At 45.5% G+C, this 18,266-nt stretch overlaps 1 long non-coding RNA gene across 2 annotated transcripts in view; it reads left to right on the top strand.

The window, feature by feature from the left end:
• LOC141964375 (uncharacterized) overlaps nt 1–18,266 on the top strand; it is a 58,063-nt gene that overhangs the window by 19,845 nt on the left and 19,952 nt on the right. For both annotated transcript variants that reach the window (XR_012634312.1, XR_012634310.1), the window contains exon 3: nt 10,089–10,156. This is a non-coding gene — a long non-coding RNA (uncharacterized LOC141964375). The remainder of the gene's footprint in view (nt 1–10,088; nt 10,157–18,266) is intronic.

The following is an 18,266-nucleotide window of genomic DNA, read 5'->3' as shown; positions in this document are numbered from 1 at the left end:
CCTCTTTTCCACCAATTTTGCCCCACCGCTGATTTAAGGCAAAAGTTGCAGGTTTTTGAAAATTAAGCTGTTTTCAGCTGGACATCCTATTCCTGCTTCTGGAAATTCAGTTCTTACCCTTGAAACGTTAACTCGTAGATCCACATTGTTAAAGGCACATCAGGGTCAGGAGTGCAGCCAGCCAGTTACACACTGAATTAATTCTTCTCCCTTCTCTCCCCCCTACCAGGCACGGCCACACGCCATCTAGTGAAGTAACAAAGAACACTGCCTGACATATCCTGCACATGTAGGCTACATTTATCGCATTAAGCCATGAAATGATGCCTACTGAAGAGAAGGCTATTTTTTTTCAAACTCAAGCTATTTGTTTTAAAAGGTAGCTATCCTAAGGAGAGGGCCCTTCTCAACTTTGTCGTTAAGTAAACTGGGGCACTTTTTGACGTCTACTGTGATGGGATAGATACAAACAAAAGACAAAATTTGAAGAAAAATTGCTTAATACATGTTCAGTAACCTTGACGGGGCCTGTAAGGTAGCTGTTGCCTAGAAGACTTCCTGGCTAAAGATAGTTGCTATTATAAAAGTAACTTTATCACTTGGTAACTGCAGTGCAGAAGTGAACTGGACTTCTTGTACCCGAAAGCCACATTCCTCCCATTATTAAGGCTGCAGCCTGCGCAGCGTAGCTGAGGAATCCCTCCGAGTCCTTCCTACTTCGGGCTGTTGCACTGTAGCTGCAGAAAGTGCTACAGGAAGCAATGCTGAGCACACATCCTCCCTTTGTGCTTTATGAACCTTACAAAGGCAGCAAACACTTGTGTTTTGTCAGCGAATAAAGCAGAGAGTGTAAGACACAGAAGATTTATAGGTGTAACGTCCCAGCACTGCATGCTTGGATTTACCCTCACTCAAATCCCATTTACTTTTAATAGGAATGTTGCTGCTCAAACCCTGCATGATGTTTAAAATATTTACCCCATAGGGAGCAGATAATCTGGGAAGTAACAAGGTGCCATTTCCTATCGAATGTGTTCTCTGACTATAACCACATGTTAATGGTACAATTTAGGGCCATGCGAGAGCGAAGCGTCAATTCACCACTTACCAGCACAGTTAAGCTGTGCCACCATGCAAACTGGGAAGGTTCTGTTTGCTGTCATACTGATATTTGTCAGATAGGAAAAAGAAAAAAAAAATAAGATACCAAGGCTGGAATGTCAGGCTTCCTTGTGTAGCTTTTCTTATCATTTATGTTAATCCTCGGAAGACAACAATTTTTTTTTGGAGTCCAAATTTTATTAGATTTCTGTGAGCGTTGCAGTGATGCTCCTCACAGGTGACCAACACAAATGGCATTCTGGCTCTAGAGACCTCATGTTAAGCATGGCAGCAGGACTCTTCATGTCAAAAATTCTGTCTTCCTTTCCAAGAATGTCAAAATGCTTCCTAGCTCTCATTTTGACAGGATTTTGCCCATTCTGGTATGGTCATTAGCAGATTTTATTTTGTGCCTTGCAACATGAAGCAAAGACAGAAGCTGAGTTCTCCCACCATGTCGCCTACTCGTTACCCAGCTCTGAACGAAGGCAGGTCAGCACAGCACAACTTAAAACCTCTGAAGAAGCCATAAAGCCCAGCAGTCCCCATGATGCCTATCTCAGAAACTGTAGCTCCTCTCCTACCCAGATTAAAGTGGTACTTGACTTACTCTCCTTGTCAGTGGACAAGGAGACATGTTTTGGGATGTATTAATGAGTGCATTGGGACGGATTAAACACAGTCCCTCACCTTGAAATGCTTCAGCTTGATTTCTTATGGAAATGAGGGTCTGTGATTGCATGGGCAGCTGTACACATATGTCTCAGTCTGTGCTTTTCTGCATATCTGCCCTTCCCCCAGTAACTTCAGAATTCACTGCCCAATTTCAGCGATCTGTAACAGAGGAGCAACAGTCTTAAAGATAATTAAGTTGCTAAATGTTCATTAAAGTTGGCAGTGAACTACCAGAGAAAGAACTTATTGTCATTTAAAATAACAATGTGGCTCAACACTTACTTGCCCCAGAGAATCCCCACCGAGGAGGGTATTATGCAAACCCTTTCTTCCTCCCTACACGTGTGTTTTAGCAGAGCAGGATCCAGCCCTAAAAACTGCAGTCTCTTTCTAGATTGTTTCTAAAGCGGGGATCCCAGATCTGTTATTCCATAGATAATTAACCACCAAGCACTAATGAATTCCTTCAAACATGATGCAAGGCTTAGCAAGAGAGTGTTCTGTAAGATCCTGCCAAAGGGAGCAGTTCATTCAAAACTGCAATGGGATCACTAGCAGAGTTACCTAAACCGCTAGAAATAATCTAGTGGGATTAGAAGAGTTTGTTTTGATGTGGTGTACGTGTTATCATCCAAACTCTTTTCATCGAGTCTTTGCATCGAGCTTAGCGTACGTGTTGTTCACCCATTTTGTACTCTAACCCCATCCATTTTGTGCGTGCTGGTGCGGCGGCAGCAGCAGCACCTCTGTCTCTGGCGGCAGAGGAGCAGCTGCGTTACCCGCTTGCCAGTTTGCAAGCAGGAATCGTCTCACTTTGTGCCACAAATATGAGAGAGCAGAGTCCCAAAGTACACCTTGAACAAGTGGGTGACATTGCTTCTTGAGGAGCCCAAAACCCCTTGTGCTGTGACATAGAGAAGGGGGTGGGAGTCAACAGGCGTTCCCTGCTCATCCCCAAGCCCAGACCTACCACTTAAAACAGATGTCTGTGTAAAAAAGGCCCCACACCTGCCAAACCACCAGCCTCAAGCTTCCTTCCTCGTTTCTTCAGGCCTCAGAATAACAAGAGCATTTGTGCAATGTGCAGTGCACCCTGTGGTTTTCTCTTCTCCCTGAAGGCATGCTATCTAATCTCCCTGGAGCAAAAAATCAGACAGCAAGCCTTACAAGACGGGAGAAAAGAGGTGAACAGTGAAGTAATGTGCACTTTGCTCAAATGGCTTCACTTGTCAACACCAAAAAAAAAGGAAGAAAACCATGGGTCAGTGTTGCAGACCTCGCAGGAGAGGCATTTGAATCTGATAAAAAGTACAAGTGCCTCATTTGCACATATTATGCAGTGCGGCACACAAAGCACTAAACTAGAAAAAATCCGTTAACTGAAAAGTCATCTTGAATCGGAAACATTCAAGGGTTCAGTTTTAAACTGTGGCAAGAATTTAGTTTTTTATTGCTGCCTTGCTTTTGGTTCCTGTTTTTGCTAGCATTGAGAAACGAGGTGCCTTAGGAAGCCGTGTGGTGTGTAACACGCAGTATCAGCCTGTATACAAAGGAAGGAAGATGATGTGGCAGAACACTGAGGAAAGATCCTGTTTGTACAGGGAGCTGGAGAATAGTAAACCAGAACAGAGCAGAGATGCAGAAAGACCAGAAATGAAAGGAAGTCAAACCAAAATGCTCGTGAATCCTTGTGTACAAGAGCCTGCTAAAGCCACTGAAACAATTTAAAAATCTGGTTTATATTTCTTTCTCCAATTTCCTATCCTGTAGTGGAGGGGGAGAGAGAGGAGAAGAGGGGGAAGACACACTTGGTTGCATTTCCCTGCCACTCTGTTCTCCCATGGCAGTCCTGCAGCAGTTGGGCATGTGATTCCAGCAGCAGTTAGATTTGCATCAAAACTGCCACAGCCGACCAAAAGTTTCTTAACAGTAATTCTTAGCTGTGTTTTATCCCAGGAACACTTGATTTCAGGGACAACTTTTGAAAATGTCCTGTCTACCTTTGTGATTTTTTGAGATTTATAAACAGACGTGTCTCCCAAATTAACTGATTTGATGAGCTTCAGTTCTTGGTAAACATTTGCCTATTCTGCAGATGCTGTATGTGTAACAGAGGGAAATTACTTCCCTGCGATATATGCCCATTTCAGGTTACATACTCTTTTGTTAGCCTTTTTAAAGCACAGCCACTTAAGGGCATTACACTCTCTAAATAAGTCTCTAATACAATTTTCAATAAACTCATTTTTCAGTCATATAAAAAATTTTGATAAAGGAGTATCTTATCTCTGCAGCAAGAGGATTAGCCTGTGAGTAATATGGGTGGTGCTGCATCAAGTGTCTGTTTTTTTCTGAATTGATTCAAGTGGTCTATGGTCAAATTTGGAGACCAGTACATGCACAGCAGCAAAACCCTGCATCCAAATACAAGTATTTGTAGTTCCTTTTTGCTTGTATATAACCTTCCTGCGTTGGTGTGAGCAACTTTGATCTTTGATACAGTGACCAGCTTCCTGCAGTAGGCGGAAGAGACATTCTTAACTGTGTCTGCAAGCTGCGTCAAGAATTTATCAAAGTTGCTGACTCTTAAAAATCAGGCGAGCAATGCCATGGCACATACTGTAAATTACTCTTTTCCCTTGGTCTGCTGGCTGTAAACAAGCTTGATGCAAATTTAGGCAAGGAAAGCACCATGCCAAGGTGTTTATTGATTTCTTTGTGTTGTGACTCTGGTGGTTTGGGTGGACCCCGTTGAAGACCTCTATAAAAAATCAGTGCATGAAAATGCCTCCCCCATGAAATTAGCAGTAATTTTAATTGTAACAAGCCAGAGACATTCCAATGCACATCAGAGCCTTTCTGGTTCTGAGCAAAGAATAACATGATTCTTATCCCAAGGCACCCAAAATGCAGTCAGCCAGTGCTGAATGGGGAGTGAATCACAGGTCTGGGAGAGGAGTAACTGGTCAGGGATGTTCTTCTAAGCATTGAGACAATCCTATTTCCTCCAGTGATTTCCATAGGGAACGTGCCTGTTTCGGGCTTTTCTGTGGCTAATGAGTGACATCACTGGAAAATTTTGGTCGTTCCAATGGCAGGTGCAGTATGGAGGGGGCTAGGGGAAAGCAAAGCAGGTTAAAATCCCTCCCTTGTTTTAGACGCCTCATCTCCTGCTCCTCTGCGATGTGGCTGGCACCACTCACTCTCTGTACTGATGGGGTTGCGTGAGAGGAGATACCAGAGACAACTAAAGCTCTTGTGCATAGCTGCAGCAAGATGGGACAGTGCCACAGCTCCACCAGCTCTCTGCCAGGTACAGTTGGGTGCTGCATGGCTAGGAGGTCCCCAGACACAAGTGCCATATGGCTAGGAAGTCTCAGGACTATGAGGCTTGTGGGCAAGTATGGGCCCAGACAGCAAGCCCTTCTTTCCCATGTGGCACACATATGAAGTAGAGTAAATCTGTGTATATCAAGCATGTGCTTGGTATATATCCACATGATCTCTCCTAAAGGTCTCATCCTGTGCTGGGGACGTGCAGGGACATATGCCACCCCAGCATGCACACAGTCCATTTCACCGTTAGCAGTAAATGACACAACTCTCTACGAGGCAGCAGCAGTGCTGCAAGTTTTAAATCAGAATGCCCCTGCATGCTTCCCAGCTTGTAAGTGCTGATGTCTGAGTATGCCAGGTGCATCCCAGGAGGGATGGGGCCTATGGACATGGAGTCCAGGTAGCCATCAACACCAAGGCTCATATCCGCAGGATCTGGGTACAGGCACCTGACAGGACTTCAGGAAGTGCTTGCTTATGTCTACCTCTGCTGCTTCAGTGTTGACTAGGCACATTAAAATTGTGGTAAGGAATGTCCTCCCTTCTTACTGTTTTTTTATATTTGTGCAGCCTCTCTGGGTCTGTATGATGCATGTCTGAAAAGGAAACGGGAAGGAGCTGCAAATGGAAATTCCAAACCATCAGCAGCAGAGCAAGCCCCAACCAACTTCCCATAGCATGGGTGGAAACCCAGGCTGCGCAGCTTCAAGTGACAGCAGACGCTGAACTTTATACAGAGTCTTCTGAAATCAGCAAGTGACTTTGTTCTGGCTGTATCTGCCCCAGGAGAGGGGATAGGTTTAGGCCCAGCTTTGAGCACCCCCTGGCACAACCCTGCACTTTGCCTCTGTTCCTCCAGACTGACCACCCTTTTTTGCTTGGGAGGTGGTTGTGGGAGGGGAGCTTGTCTGCTGTGCCATTTGCTGATGGGTGAGAGAATGCACCCTGGTCTGTTTAGCTCACAACATAAATCACAGTGTCAAATTTGTCTTTAGCTTCACTAGAGATGTACCAAGGAGAGTTTTGGCCCATAACAGCATCATACATGTCCAGATGCCATGAAAACACATGTGAATAATGCAGGAGAAGAGATCTACAATATGAGAGCTAAATATCTGTATTGTCTAATTTTTCAGTACACCATCACTCCAGTTGAGAACTGGTCACTGTGAGCACATAGTGCACAAAGTATTGTTACAGAATCTGTGCTCATCTCCAGTTAATTAGTTTCTTACCCAAGGGCTGATAAGTGTGTTATGTCATCCCAAGAAAGAGCCTCTCCCACCAGCAATATAATTTAACAAAGCTTATGAACCAAATGAGTTGCCAGCCTGCAAAATGCTCATACCTATGGAATTCTCATTCCCTGTGAGGTGTGGTTTTCAGGTGGGCACTTTTGGATTCTTGGATTACTTTGCTAGGCTGAAGGAGTTTATGCAATACATCTGTATCTGTAAGTTGATATAAACCCGTCTGAGATCTGCCTGAATAAAATGTTTAGCACTGAAAATATGCAAGTTTTGCAAACTTGCAGTGTCCGACTCAGATGGTCATGGCACTGGACTGAATTAATACAGATAAAGGCTTCCTTCTGTGCATGTGCAAAGAGGAGTGAAAATATGTTTGTCCCTGACCATTGCATGCTTGTAAATACAATTTTCTAGAGACATGAACTGCAACACTAGACTTGGTGGAAGGGAAAGAGAGAGGATAATTTCCCTTGGAAAGTTTGGATAGCTGAATAGGTGTTCTCTTGAATATGCTGAAAGAGAGCAATGGATGCTGATTGTCAGAGCACTTTGAAATCAGAAAAAAAAGAGAGTGAGCTTTTTCAGTCCATGGGGAGATAGTTGGAAAGAGAGGGCAAGCCCAGAATACGTGAAGGTAGGAGCTTCATACAGACTTGCTGCCGGGTTTGTTTTTTATGCTAGTGGCCCAGGGAACTGGTAAAACTGGACTGGAACAGTAAAGGCTGTAATCCCAATTCATCATTTATAGCCTGCTTGTGCCCAGACAGACACAGCTATCCCAGCCTTCTCAGATACAGCGAGCTGCTGCATTTCACAATCATGGGAAGGGCTTCCCAGCTGCACGATCCAAATGTTTTGAAGTGAAACATGGTACATTATATTAACTTGGTTCAGACAATCAGCTTTAAACATCTGAATCTCATTTCTTGATGCTAATTCCTCTTGCTCAATCTTTATTTCAGCTGTGTGGAATTCTCAGACCTTTCTGACCCTGACTTACCGTTTCCTGATGTTTTATTGCTAAGTCATTGAGGTTTCAGGGAGGCTGATGTTTCTAAAACGTGCACACCTTTGATTGTATGCATGGCTGGCATGTCAGACGGAACTTTTCATATGTTCTGTATATATCACTGTCTCCACTGCTGTGTCCTCTGCAGTTTCACCATTCAGCGTGCTTATCTGCATGCCCCATTAGTGCAGTCCTCCTTAAAATGTGGTTATTATTTAAGACTTTTCAAAAGCTCAGCTTCTGCACACTACAAAACTAGATCTGAGCCTACGTCCGCTCTTGTCACTCATGTACAGGTTCCATCTGTTCCCCTTTTCCTCTCCCGTTGCTGCTTGCCACATCCAGACCGCATGCTGCTTATACATTGTACAATAGACATTTCTGCACACACACTTTTGAAAATGTGGCTCTTAGTGCTTTATTGTTCACATGTGTCTTGTTGCTTAAGGCAAATTTTATCAGTAATGATTTTGTTGTTTACTGACACGTAGAATAAAATAGGGTACTGTTAAAGTGTGACTGGAGGAAAAGAGAAAGGCCTTTGATACACCAATTACACAATTCCTGCCAGCTTTCTGATCATTCGCCCCTGCCACCACTTCCCTAAATTCTGTAGTTGCCAAAGGATAAAGCCATATCCTAACATTACTTACAGAAATGTAAGGGCTGCTCTGCTCTGCATGTGGCTGCTCCATCTTGGTAAGGATTCACCAGCACCTCCTATATTCCTGTGTGTGGTGAGGACAGGGGATGGGACCTTCTAGCGCTCCCTTCCAGCAAGGCAGCCCTAGCTTCTGCTTTAGATCTCCTTTACAGATCCCCAGTGGCACCTCTGCATAAGGGCTATATGATTCCATTTGGGGAAAAAACATTCCCCACAGAAAGTAGTTCTGGACATGCTCGGAAGGTCTGTGAAGGTGCTTCTCTTGCAGAAGCAGAGCTGACCTCTAGAAGCTACCCCAGTGCGCAGACTGGATCAGACCTGGAGGTATGCAATGGCACGGAATTAACGCAGGCAGATGCCCTGGGAGCTGTCTCAGGTCTTTCCCATCTCACCTTGCTCCATACCTGTGGTGAGACTGGAGTATCTGCAAACAGATCACACTGGGTGCAACTCCCAGTAATGTTCCTGGGTGTCTACAGCAGAGATGGCACAGAGCCCATTAGACAGGAATATTGCCACACAGGGATTTCCTGGATCAGGAAAATCCCCAGCTGCCCCAAACCTCTGGTTTCCACCTGGAGAAGCCCAAGACCTGCCTACAGTGATGGTAATTTCTGCTACTGGGTAAAGCAAGGACTACAGAAACCCACAAATGGCAGGAAAAGACCCAGCTTTTATCAGAGACTTGTTCTGATTAAAGCTTTTCCTACCAAAGACCGTGAGACAGTGTCTGCTTCTGACACAGAGGCAGGCCACTACTTCCTTCCCCAGAAGAGAGGCAAGCAGCTACACAGCTCAGCTTGCATCTCCATGTGCAACCAGATGCTGTGTGCTTGGCATTTGGTCTCCTGGGCATGGCAGAGGGCACACCCTGAAGTTCTGGATTGCTGATGTCAAGAGCCTCATTTGGGAGGGCTGCTGAAAAGAAGACATGAGCACAGGAACATAGAGCCTTTCGCTACTGTCCATGGACTACAGCCATGGCTCATAGGGTGTCTCATGGCTCCTGTTCCATCCTGTGGCTCCCATCCCACTCAGACCCCTTTTCAGGTCAGCAAAGGTGGCAAGGAGGCCCAAGGTCTCTTTCCTCTGAGACAAGGTGGGCAGGAAGAGTTGGCTCTTTTTTGCACCAAAATAATCAGCATTTTAAGATACAGTATGCTGAATATTTTGTGTGCCACCCTTTACCAGCGTTTGAGGCCGTTGATCAGCCAGAGGGAAGGCACAAAGGGGATGAAAGAAGAGTGGAGCAGAGCTTTTGGCAAGCTGTTGTAGATTAGAAAGGAGGCAGGTAGGAACAGAGATGAAGCAAGTGCTTAAAAGAGTTGTTCAGAAGAAACGGGCTTTAAGTGACATTTGAGTATGGGAAAGAAATCAGTATCCGTGGTTTCATTGGTGTTCAGAGTGCTAAAAGCAGAAGTGGTTGCTGGAGTCTGAATTGGATTCTGAGGCTGAGCTCAGAATTTCCTCCCAAATTGGATGAGAAACTATTCACTTGATTTACAGGCTCATGGGCAAAAGAGGTCTTATTTTATAGAATTTTGGGGGTTTTTTTAAACATTGCTTTGTGAGCAGTGGAACTAATGGCTCTTGGTTTCCTTTAGGGCTGTGACATTTGCTTCATAGTTGCCTTCCATCTCCCCCCTCCTCCTAGAATAAAATAGCTCCAACAAGCCCATGTCTCCCCTCCCTATATGCTCTAAGAGTCCTTGCTGGGTAGCAGTCAGGCACATATATATTGGCTGACCAGCTAATGCCTACACAGTCAGCCAGCATGCACACACTCACTTGCCAGTTGGCTGCTGGCTGCATTTCTCGAATTAAGGTCTCTATCCTACACCCAACCATCAATTTGCACAAAATCTAGAAAGGAGATAGCAAGCTTTTGAAACATCTACCTTTCTGTCCTATGTGAAAGCAGGTAAAAATTATTGATGGAGCCACACAGACTGACTGAATCTGAACTAAAAAGGTTCTGTTGTATTGGCTTTGGATGTACATGCAAAATGTCAGTCTAGGTTCTGGAATTAATTTTTCTCTCTCTCTTTTTCAGCTATTTTTAACCTGGATGTGTTCTGTGATTTGTTTCCCACACAGCATTGAAACTGGCACAGCTGAGGGGTGAGTGAGTGGTGGGAGAGGGGAAGGGGAAATCAGGGGATGCTTGTGTTGGTGCTGCTGAGAGAGATGTTCATCAAGCAATAGACTGTTAGATCTGTATAACATAGAGTCCCACACCACCCCACAGAAAAGTTGTGAAGATACGTTCACAGCCTTAAAATGCTCAGATATAGGGCAAAAAGAGCTAGAGAAATCAAGGCATCCTTTAAAAAACCCACCAGAAACAGTGGCCAGTTTTGAAATGTAATGTTTTCTGTCATAGTTCAACATGTCAGTACTGCCCACATTCCTGTGTATACATCTCAAGACGTCACTCGGTGTAGCGTCTCCTAAGAAAAATCCATTTTGTGTCAGCCCAGTCACTGCAAAGTGCACATTGACTTACAGGATCAATTCTATAAACCCTTCATCCAAGTTACTATCCATTCAAACCTAGGTCTTGGAAGAACAGAGGTTTTTATCTGGAAAATACGTAGGGAAAAGCTTCTTGAGTGTTAATTTACAAAATGAGACCTCAAATTGCGAAGCATTTCTTTTCTTCAGTTAACTGTAGATGATTATAATGTGTGAGATCTGCCTTTCCCCCCTGTGTTCTGTTTAACACTGTTTGTTAGACATGAAAGAAGAAGAGGATTAAAAGGGAGAGATGGTATCATAAACAGCCCTTCAGGGTAGGTGGGAAAACAACAGTAACTCTCTCAAACAGAACACAGGGATGCCCTTAGGAAAAGGTTTTGAAAGTGTCCTGCATTTGAAAGTTAATGAGTAAATAGATCTCAAACATTAAAGACTGACAATGCCAGCTTTAACGTCTCAAGCATGCACCACAACTCAGAAGAGACAAAGGGAATTTTTAATGGGCAATAAATTGACTAATATTTTTGGATGCAAAGCTACAAGTGGGTTAGTTCTGATGGGATGTGGGTTTGTTCTGTACTTCCTGACACAGCAGCTTTACTGTATTGCGTTTGTTTGCCTTACACTATCTTTTGATGAGTCACCACTTTTTCCTTTAAAAAGGAAAAAAAAAGGTGGTCATAGTAAATAATCCTCCTTTGAGCTACAGTAAATCTATTGGGTATGGAGTTTGCTGGTTCTGGGGGTTGTGTAGGATGTGCCAGAGCATCACCACTGTCCTGTGATGCCTTACTTAACACCTAGCTCAGGTACTTGGTCATCTCTGCCCCTGCAGTGTTGCAAGATCACCTTGCATAGACATCCCCATGCTGGTGAGAGACTGGCTGGTAAGTAGCAAAACCCCTTTCCACCATCAGATAACAGCACAGGCACTATTAGCCTTGCTACAGGCATGCCCCTCTTGTGTCTGGTGGATCCCAGCTGAGCTCACAGACTTGACTGGTCTTTGGAGCAGTCCTGTACTGTCCCATACTGTCACACTTCAGATGAACAAACTCTCGGTTACTATGTTCCTGGATGTCAGGCATTTTGGAGGAAAGCTGGTCTTATTTAGAGATTTTGTACAGCTCCTGTCATGTCCTCCTAGCTTCAGGGTCTTCTGCACATGGCTGTCATGAGCATTCAGTAGCTTGAGTGGCTTCCAGAGGCATGATGGTGCCTTTGCAGCCATGGGAGGAGTTCCAGCAGGAACTCCCAAAAGCAGGTCTCACTTTCCCTTGCCCAGAGCTGGCTTAAGGCACAGACAAAGTCACCTCCTGAGATGGCAGACTTCCTATTTTGCTTACGCCCAGAGAGGCAAAACCTGATGTTTCTGATGTAAACAGCTCATCTGTGCCTACTGCCCTCAGCTGAAGAGAAGATACCTGGCCCCTTGCCTATTCTCAGCAGCTCATGGAGGGCAGAAAGAGCCACTATGTGGGGAGAAGGAAAGGAGAAAGGAGTGATCTTGCTGGGGAAGAGGGATGGGAAGTATGTGTAAGTTGGAACGGAAATCTTGTGTTAAGGAAATGGGCATCAAGCAAGGGTTGGGAGAGGCAGGGAAGAAGAGAAACAGATAGAGAATCCCTATTTCCAGCCAAATGCCAAGGCTATCAAAATCCCCGTACATCTGGATATGCCTTTACCTGCCTAGAATCATTCAAAACCCCAATTCAAAAACCCATTCAAAACCCTGAAGTCCTCCAGACCCTTTACTCACCCAGGGTCCCCAAAACCATATCACCTGTTCCCAGCTGACTCTTGCTTATCCTCACACCTCAGAAATGCATGGGCCACTTCAGAAAACTTCTTCCTACACCCCATTTCTCCCCAAACTTCTCTGCCATTACCACAATTACCACAACATTGAGACAGGCCTGCCTACACCACTGTAAGTTGCCAGCTTAAAAAGAAGAAGAGGGAATCAGCTCCCTAAGCTTTAGACACCCAGACACAAGGGAGCACATGCCAGGCCTCGACAGGACACATTAATAGCAGCTCCACGCCCTTATCACAGCTTCTTTCTGGCTCACCCTTTTTCTGAGGGTCAGCCATTACTTTCTAGTGCTTTTTCCGTCGATAAAAATGACTTAGTTTAACTTTTCTGCTCAGTCATTATGTTCTACCTCTTCCAGAGCAACTAAAATCCCAGTCTGCTCATACCTTCATGCCAGACCCATCCTCTCAGAGCTATGGGTTGTACTGCTCCTTGGAAACCCCCTATACTTCTCCCCGCACTCAACCTCATGCCATGCAATGTCCTGACCTAGTGCAGAATCTGCCCTCTCTGCAGGAGAGGTGCCTTCACTCCTGCACAGATCACTTGACTCCCCAACACTGCAAGCTTGAATACTTCAACACTCGGACAGAGGGACAGGCTTGGCTCCTCTGTGAACTCTTCCTCCCTTCTCAAGGCATTTTGCAGTGCATTCCCAGTCTCTTCCTTCTCATTAGCTTCTGGGTTACTCTTCCTTGAGATTATCCCTATTTAGGTGACAGGCTACCAAACAGGCACATAACCTTTCACTTGGCTTCCACCAGGGAATGCAGCTTTGAGCTGGTGAGGGTATGACTGAGGCCAGTTCTCCTGCCCCATCAGTGGTGACACTGTGTGGGGTCCACTCTGCTGTGCTTTCTCTTTATCCTGTGGAAGCTACCACCAGCGAAAATGTTAGCTTTATACTATCCAAAAGTATAAAATATCCAAGCGCAAGAACTGTGTTTAGCCTGCCTTTCATACACATATACATACCTACCTACCTAGAGACATACATATATTGGCTCTACTGAATCCTGTCCGATTTCTGGCATCCTTCTGAGCAACTGGAGCATGAAAGTACAGAAGGGAGAGCTGAGTTGCAGTGAAAGAGACTGCTTGCACCAGTGGCCGTGTTCTTCAGTGCAGTCCCAGCCCCTGGCACTCAGAGGACACAGCCAACTGGCACAAGGCTCTAGCCAAGCTTGTTGTGACCCTCTTTAGAAAAACTCAAAGAGTTCAGCTTTCTTCTGGCTGATAAAGTCGGTATTGTGAAGAAACCAGAAATACTAGTCCTGCTCAAGAGCTGCGCTACGCCCCAGGCGAGAATACCAACACAGGTTTCTCCCTCCAAATAAAAGTGAAACGATCAGGTATTCTCAGTGCAGCCCCAGGTGGAAGGCCCTGCTCGCTGGGGGTACATACAGCGTGTGGCCTCAAGGGCAATGATGTGAGACTGGAGACAGGTGGAGCAACAGAACATAAACCCACCCAGATCAAGGGTTTGCTCATGGTGCAGAACCAAAGAGGAATTTCGGCACTGTGCCTTCCCTAGGTGAAAGTTAGGTTATCTCAATGCCTCGCTGGATTTGACTCACTGAGAACATCACCACATTCAGCACAAGGTGAAACACAGGGGAGAGGAACTACATGGGAAGGTGTACACAGACAAGCAGATGGAAAAGGTGGGTGCGCCAGTACTATTATGGCAAGCATTGAACATAGAGGGGGAAGTTGAAGAGGGCTAGGAAAAAGCTCAAAATCAAATCGAATCAATTGAATATAGAGCAAGGGTAGGTCTGGGACTTTTCAGTGGAAGGAGGAAGCCCCTCAAGCTAAAAGTGTGCTCCCATTTCCTGTCCTCATCCACTGCCCAAAGACTCATGGCAAGCAGGAATACCAAGTGTGAAACACCAGCCTTAGTGGATATAAATTTAGCAAACCCCAAATTCCAGCAAATATCAAATCCCATCACAGCTCAGGGCATGACCAGTTTCCCAGCTTGTTTTCTGCTTCTTCTGTGCTTTGTCTCATGCTAAACATGGATTTATTCTTCAGAAAAAGACACGTGGACTAACAGAACAGTTCTGTTACCACCCCTGGAAAATCACACTCTGACAGCCCTTCCCTTCAGTCCCCTCACTGCAGTACGGTGTAAAGCATAAGTCATCTGTCCGAGTGCAGGTGTCAAACTCAGATACAAAGCTCCCAAGACTCCAGTAAGTGTACTGACTGGATCTCCATTAACTGTAATGGGCAAGCTGCACTCCAGGACTCACCAACACCTCTCAAAAACCCTGTGGATACACAGTCAGAGACCAAAAACCAGACCTATAATGTGCTACAGAAAAGTAACAGGCGTTGTGAGTGTCTCACGTCCTGCCATAGCAGCGACTGTTTGGCAGGTATTTTAGAGTGAACACATCTAGACCCCTAACACTATTCCTGTCCAAAACTGGTGTGTATTTTTCCTTGGACAGTGCCCAATCTGCAGAGTTAGTGTTTTCCACACAAAAATGCCTGGTTGGTAAACTTCCAAGAAGTTCTATTTTTGATTCAATGAAGAATGGCAGCTTTCCATGGAATTTACTTTTCTTTCCTTCTTTCCTCCTTTCTTTCTCCCCTACCCCCCAAAATAAGATTGCTAAAAAATCCATAAATTTTCGTTTGGAAGTGCTCCCCAGGGGCCCCATGGGTGTCAGAGTTCAATTGTCCTGTTCTGCAGGAGCTTGGATGGTTTCTTTAGGAGTCCTTTTTTACCTTGAAAAAATATGGGGTGGGATGTGTGTGGGGGTGTCCCCATCTTTACCTTTTCCTTGAACTGTTTTTCCCTCCTCTTGAAGAGAGCACAGTGGAGGCTCTGCCGCAGACTTCTGAAAACTCTCATGTTGTTAACACTATGCTGCTGCTCCTGAGACCATACAGTCAGTCATGACCGTGAAGGATGAGGAGCAGAGTCACAGCTCTGGCAAAGCCACTGGATCCACCACTCCATAATCAGAATAAAAATCTTCTGACATGTGATTGACTCAGAGTAGAAGATACACGCAGATCTTGCAGGAAGCCGCTTACTCTCCTGCATCCAGATTCACCTACTTCTGCATATGAGTTGTCCCACAGACTGCAAACCATGTCCTAAACAGCTGAAATTTGCAGGAGCATGCTGCCTCCTTACTGGCTCCCACGTTCTGATACATTTCTCTTTTTTTGTCCCATTCTGTGTCTCCAGAGTCCTCAGTGAGCAAGAACTGAGCTTCTTCCAAGTCATAATGATCCTCACTTGTTCACTCTCTCACAAACAGAATCGCTTTGGCCAACAGCCAGAAATGCAATAAGGGTCAGGCACATACACAAGCAGCTTAAAAGCACCTCAGCTTTGGGAGATCCTGCTGGGCTGTAAAACCTGCCCACAAACCCGAATCATATCAAGCAAGGCCTGTTTGATAATTCCTTGGCACAATCCCCAAACTTGCTGAACTGCTTTTCCATACAAAGTATTTCCAGGTGGGTTATTAGGTCCTGTATCCCTTCCATCTTGTATCCTCTTGTGGTTGAAAAAGGCATTCCTTAAGAACAAGATATTTTTAAAAGGAAAACAAATTTTCTCCTTTACATTTCTGGTTCCTCTAAACCAGAAGGATACTTTGCAAGACACAAATTGTTCCTGCCAAATAGCACAAGGATCTTTGTCCCCACAGCGCCCATGCCCGTACAGGACTTTCAGCTGGCGAAATAATTTATATTTTCACAAGGAGATTGATGCTGGTATGACTACCAGTGTGAATAGTCACGCTAGTATGAAGGTGCTGTACTCTGTTAAATCTAGTTTCCCTTCCTGTATATTTAAAGCAGTATCGCTGCAGCCACATTTGAGTCTGTGCTGCTTTAATTGTACCAGAGGAGTTAAAAGGAAAGAGCTGAGCCAAGCGTGTCCTACAGCTGGCTGCTGGCTGAGCTGTGTGGGTTGGGGTGTGAGAAGGCAGGACCCATGCAGCTCTTCCAGCCTTGGGTATGCACATCTATGCTGTTTTACATGTGTGCACACAAGATTCATCAGTAAGGCTTAGCTTTGCCAGGAAAAGCTGCATCTACATCAGGACCTCATGGTGTAAGAAAGACAGCAAAGTTTTGATTGCTTTCTGTCTGTGAAGGCTGGCTTGCTGCACTCCCTATGATGCAGGCAGGTAGACCGTTTGCTGAGCTGTTATTTTGGCCCATTGCAACAACCTAGCTCTGATGCGATGGACCCCAAGTGTAAGACCTGCAGATCTATAACTAGATATTGCGTGAGAGAAGTGGGTAAAGAAAAGATAGGGTTTTCATTTGAAAATTGTTGAAACAACAAAGTGGCTGGTTGGTTGCTTTGAGTCTTTGGGGTCTCTGCCACCACAGAAGATGAAGAGAGGTGGAGACAGAGCAGTACAAAACCCAGAGGTTTCTGTGAGTTAAAACAAACTGTTTCACTTTGAGACGCTTTCAGGCAAGATGATTTTGACATGTGTCTTTAGAAAAAAATAACCAGCTGTGACCAGTAAAATCTGACCAGGCAGTGAGTGATCTGGTTTTGACACAGACAGAGCTGCTGGTGAGACCTCCCTCTCCAGGGAGGCCTGCCTCACCACTGGCTGCAGGATGCACACGCCAGCCAGGAGTTCTTTCATACCAGCGTCAGGAAGAGGTCGGTGTTGATGGGAGCCCTGTCAGCTGTGTGCCACCTGGGCAGGTCTGTGCTCCCGGCTGCAGTGAGGTTAAGAGGGCTGCACCATTGCCCAGGCGTGGTGCATTGGCATGACTCAGGTTCCGGGCCGCGCAGCCTCCCTGCACAGCCTTCCTCCCAGCCTCCCTCCCCGGGCCGTGATCTTGACACCTCCCTCTCCCAATACCTTCATCTTTTTCCCCAAGACAGCCCTGCCAAGGACCGCTGCCTGCCAATCACGGTTGTGTCAGGCACTGAGCCAAAGCTCCTGCCCTCAGCCCACTCCAACTCAGCGCAGTCAGTGAGACCTGGTGAGACAGTATCAAAGCTGGCCTGGGCTGCAGAACAACCTGGGGTCTGTGAGTACTGGAAAAAACTGCGGCATTACCAGCCCTGGCAGATCCCAGAGAGCCCTGTGCTGTTGAGGGAGAGCAAAAACAAGGCAGGAGCTGTTGAAAAGATGTTACTTTTCCTCCCAGTTAGTAGAAAGCCCCACCCAAGTTTCACTCCTCACTCCCACTTTATATTAAAAAACAAACAAAACCAAAATAAAAATCAACATTTGCTACTGTGTGTTGCCCTTGCTGCCATGTGACCCAGGCATGTGTTTAAGTTGTTGATACTTGTTTTTTTATAGGATCAAATTCATAGCTGCTGTAGAAGCCTGTGTAACTTGTCAGAGCAATTCTCTACCCTGGCAAGTTACACAAGCTGGGGAGCTTCTCCCTGCCCCAGGGTATCCTACCTATCTCTGCCTTCTCCCTTTATGCATGGTTTCTCCTCTGTCCTTTTGTAAAGGTATGGGCTATACTAATTTTTAGGAAAGCAAGCAGAATTCCTCTTAGCTGCACAGTGGAGCTTGGTGAGAGGCCCCCATGATGAGGCAGTAGTTTCTTCCAGCCTTTCTTCCCATTGGAAGTGCTGCTTAAATAAAAGGGAAGGATGAGCCTCCACTCAAATTAAAAAAAAAAAAAAAAGAAAAAAAAAGAAAAAAAAAAAAGACTGGGCTTGCCAACCTGCAGTGTGCTCTGTATTTGATTTCCGCTCACAGTCTGCACGGCTCTGCCTGTGCAGATCTGTTTAGTCACGTTGCATGGCTGGACTGGATGGGGGTGTTTGCTTCAGGACTGGTGTTTATTCCCAGCTCTCCTGAATGATCAAATGTTACCTGTGCTGGGGAGCCACCATGTTGTAATCAGCCCCCTTCCCTCCTTGGCAGTCAGCAGCTCCAGAGGATGAAGGGGGCCATGCAAAGTCGTTGT

The sequence above is a fragment of the Athene noctua genome, chromosome 1 (assembly GCF_965140245.1).
Source record: "Athene noctua chromosome 1, bAthNoc1.hap1.1, whole genome shotgun sequence".
Classification (NCBI taxonomy): Eukaryota; Metazoa; Chordata; class Aves; order Strigiformes; family Strigidae; genus Athene; species Athene noctua.
The sequence above is the reverse complement of the archived record's forward strand: the minus strand, read 5'-3'. Positions and strand labels throughout refer to the sequence as shown.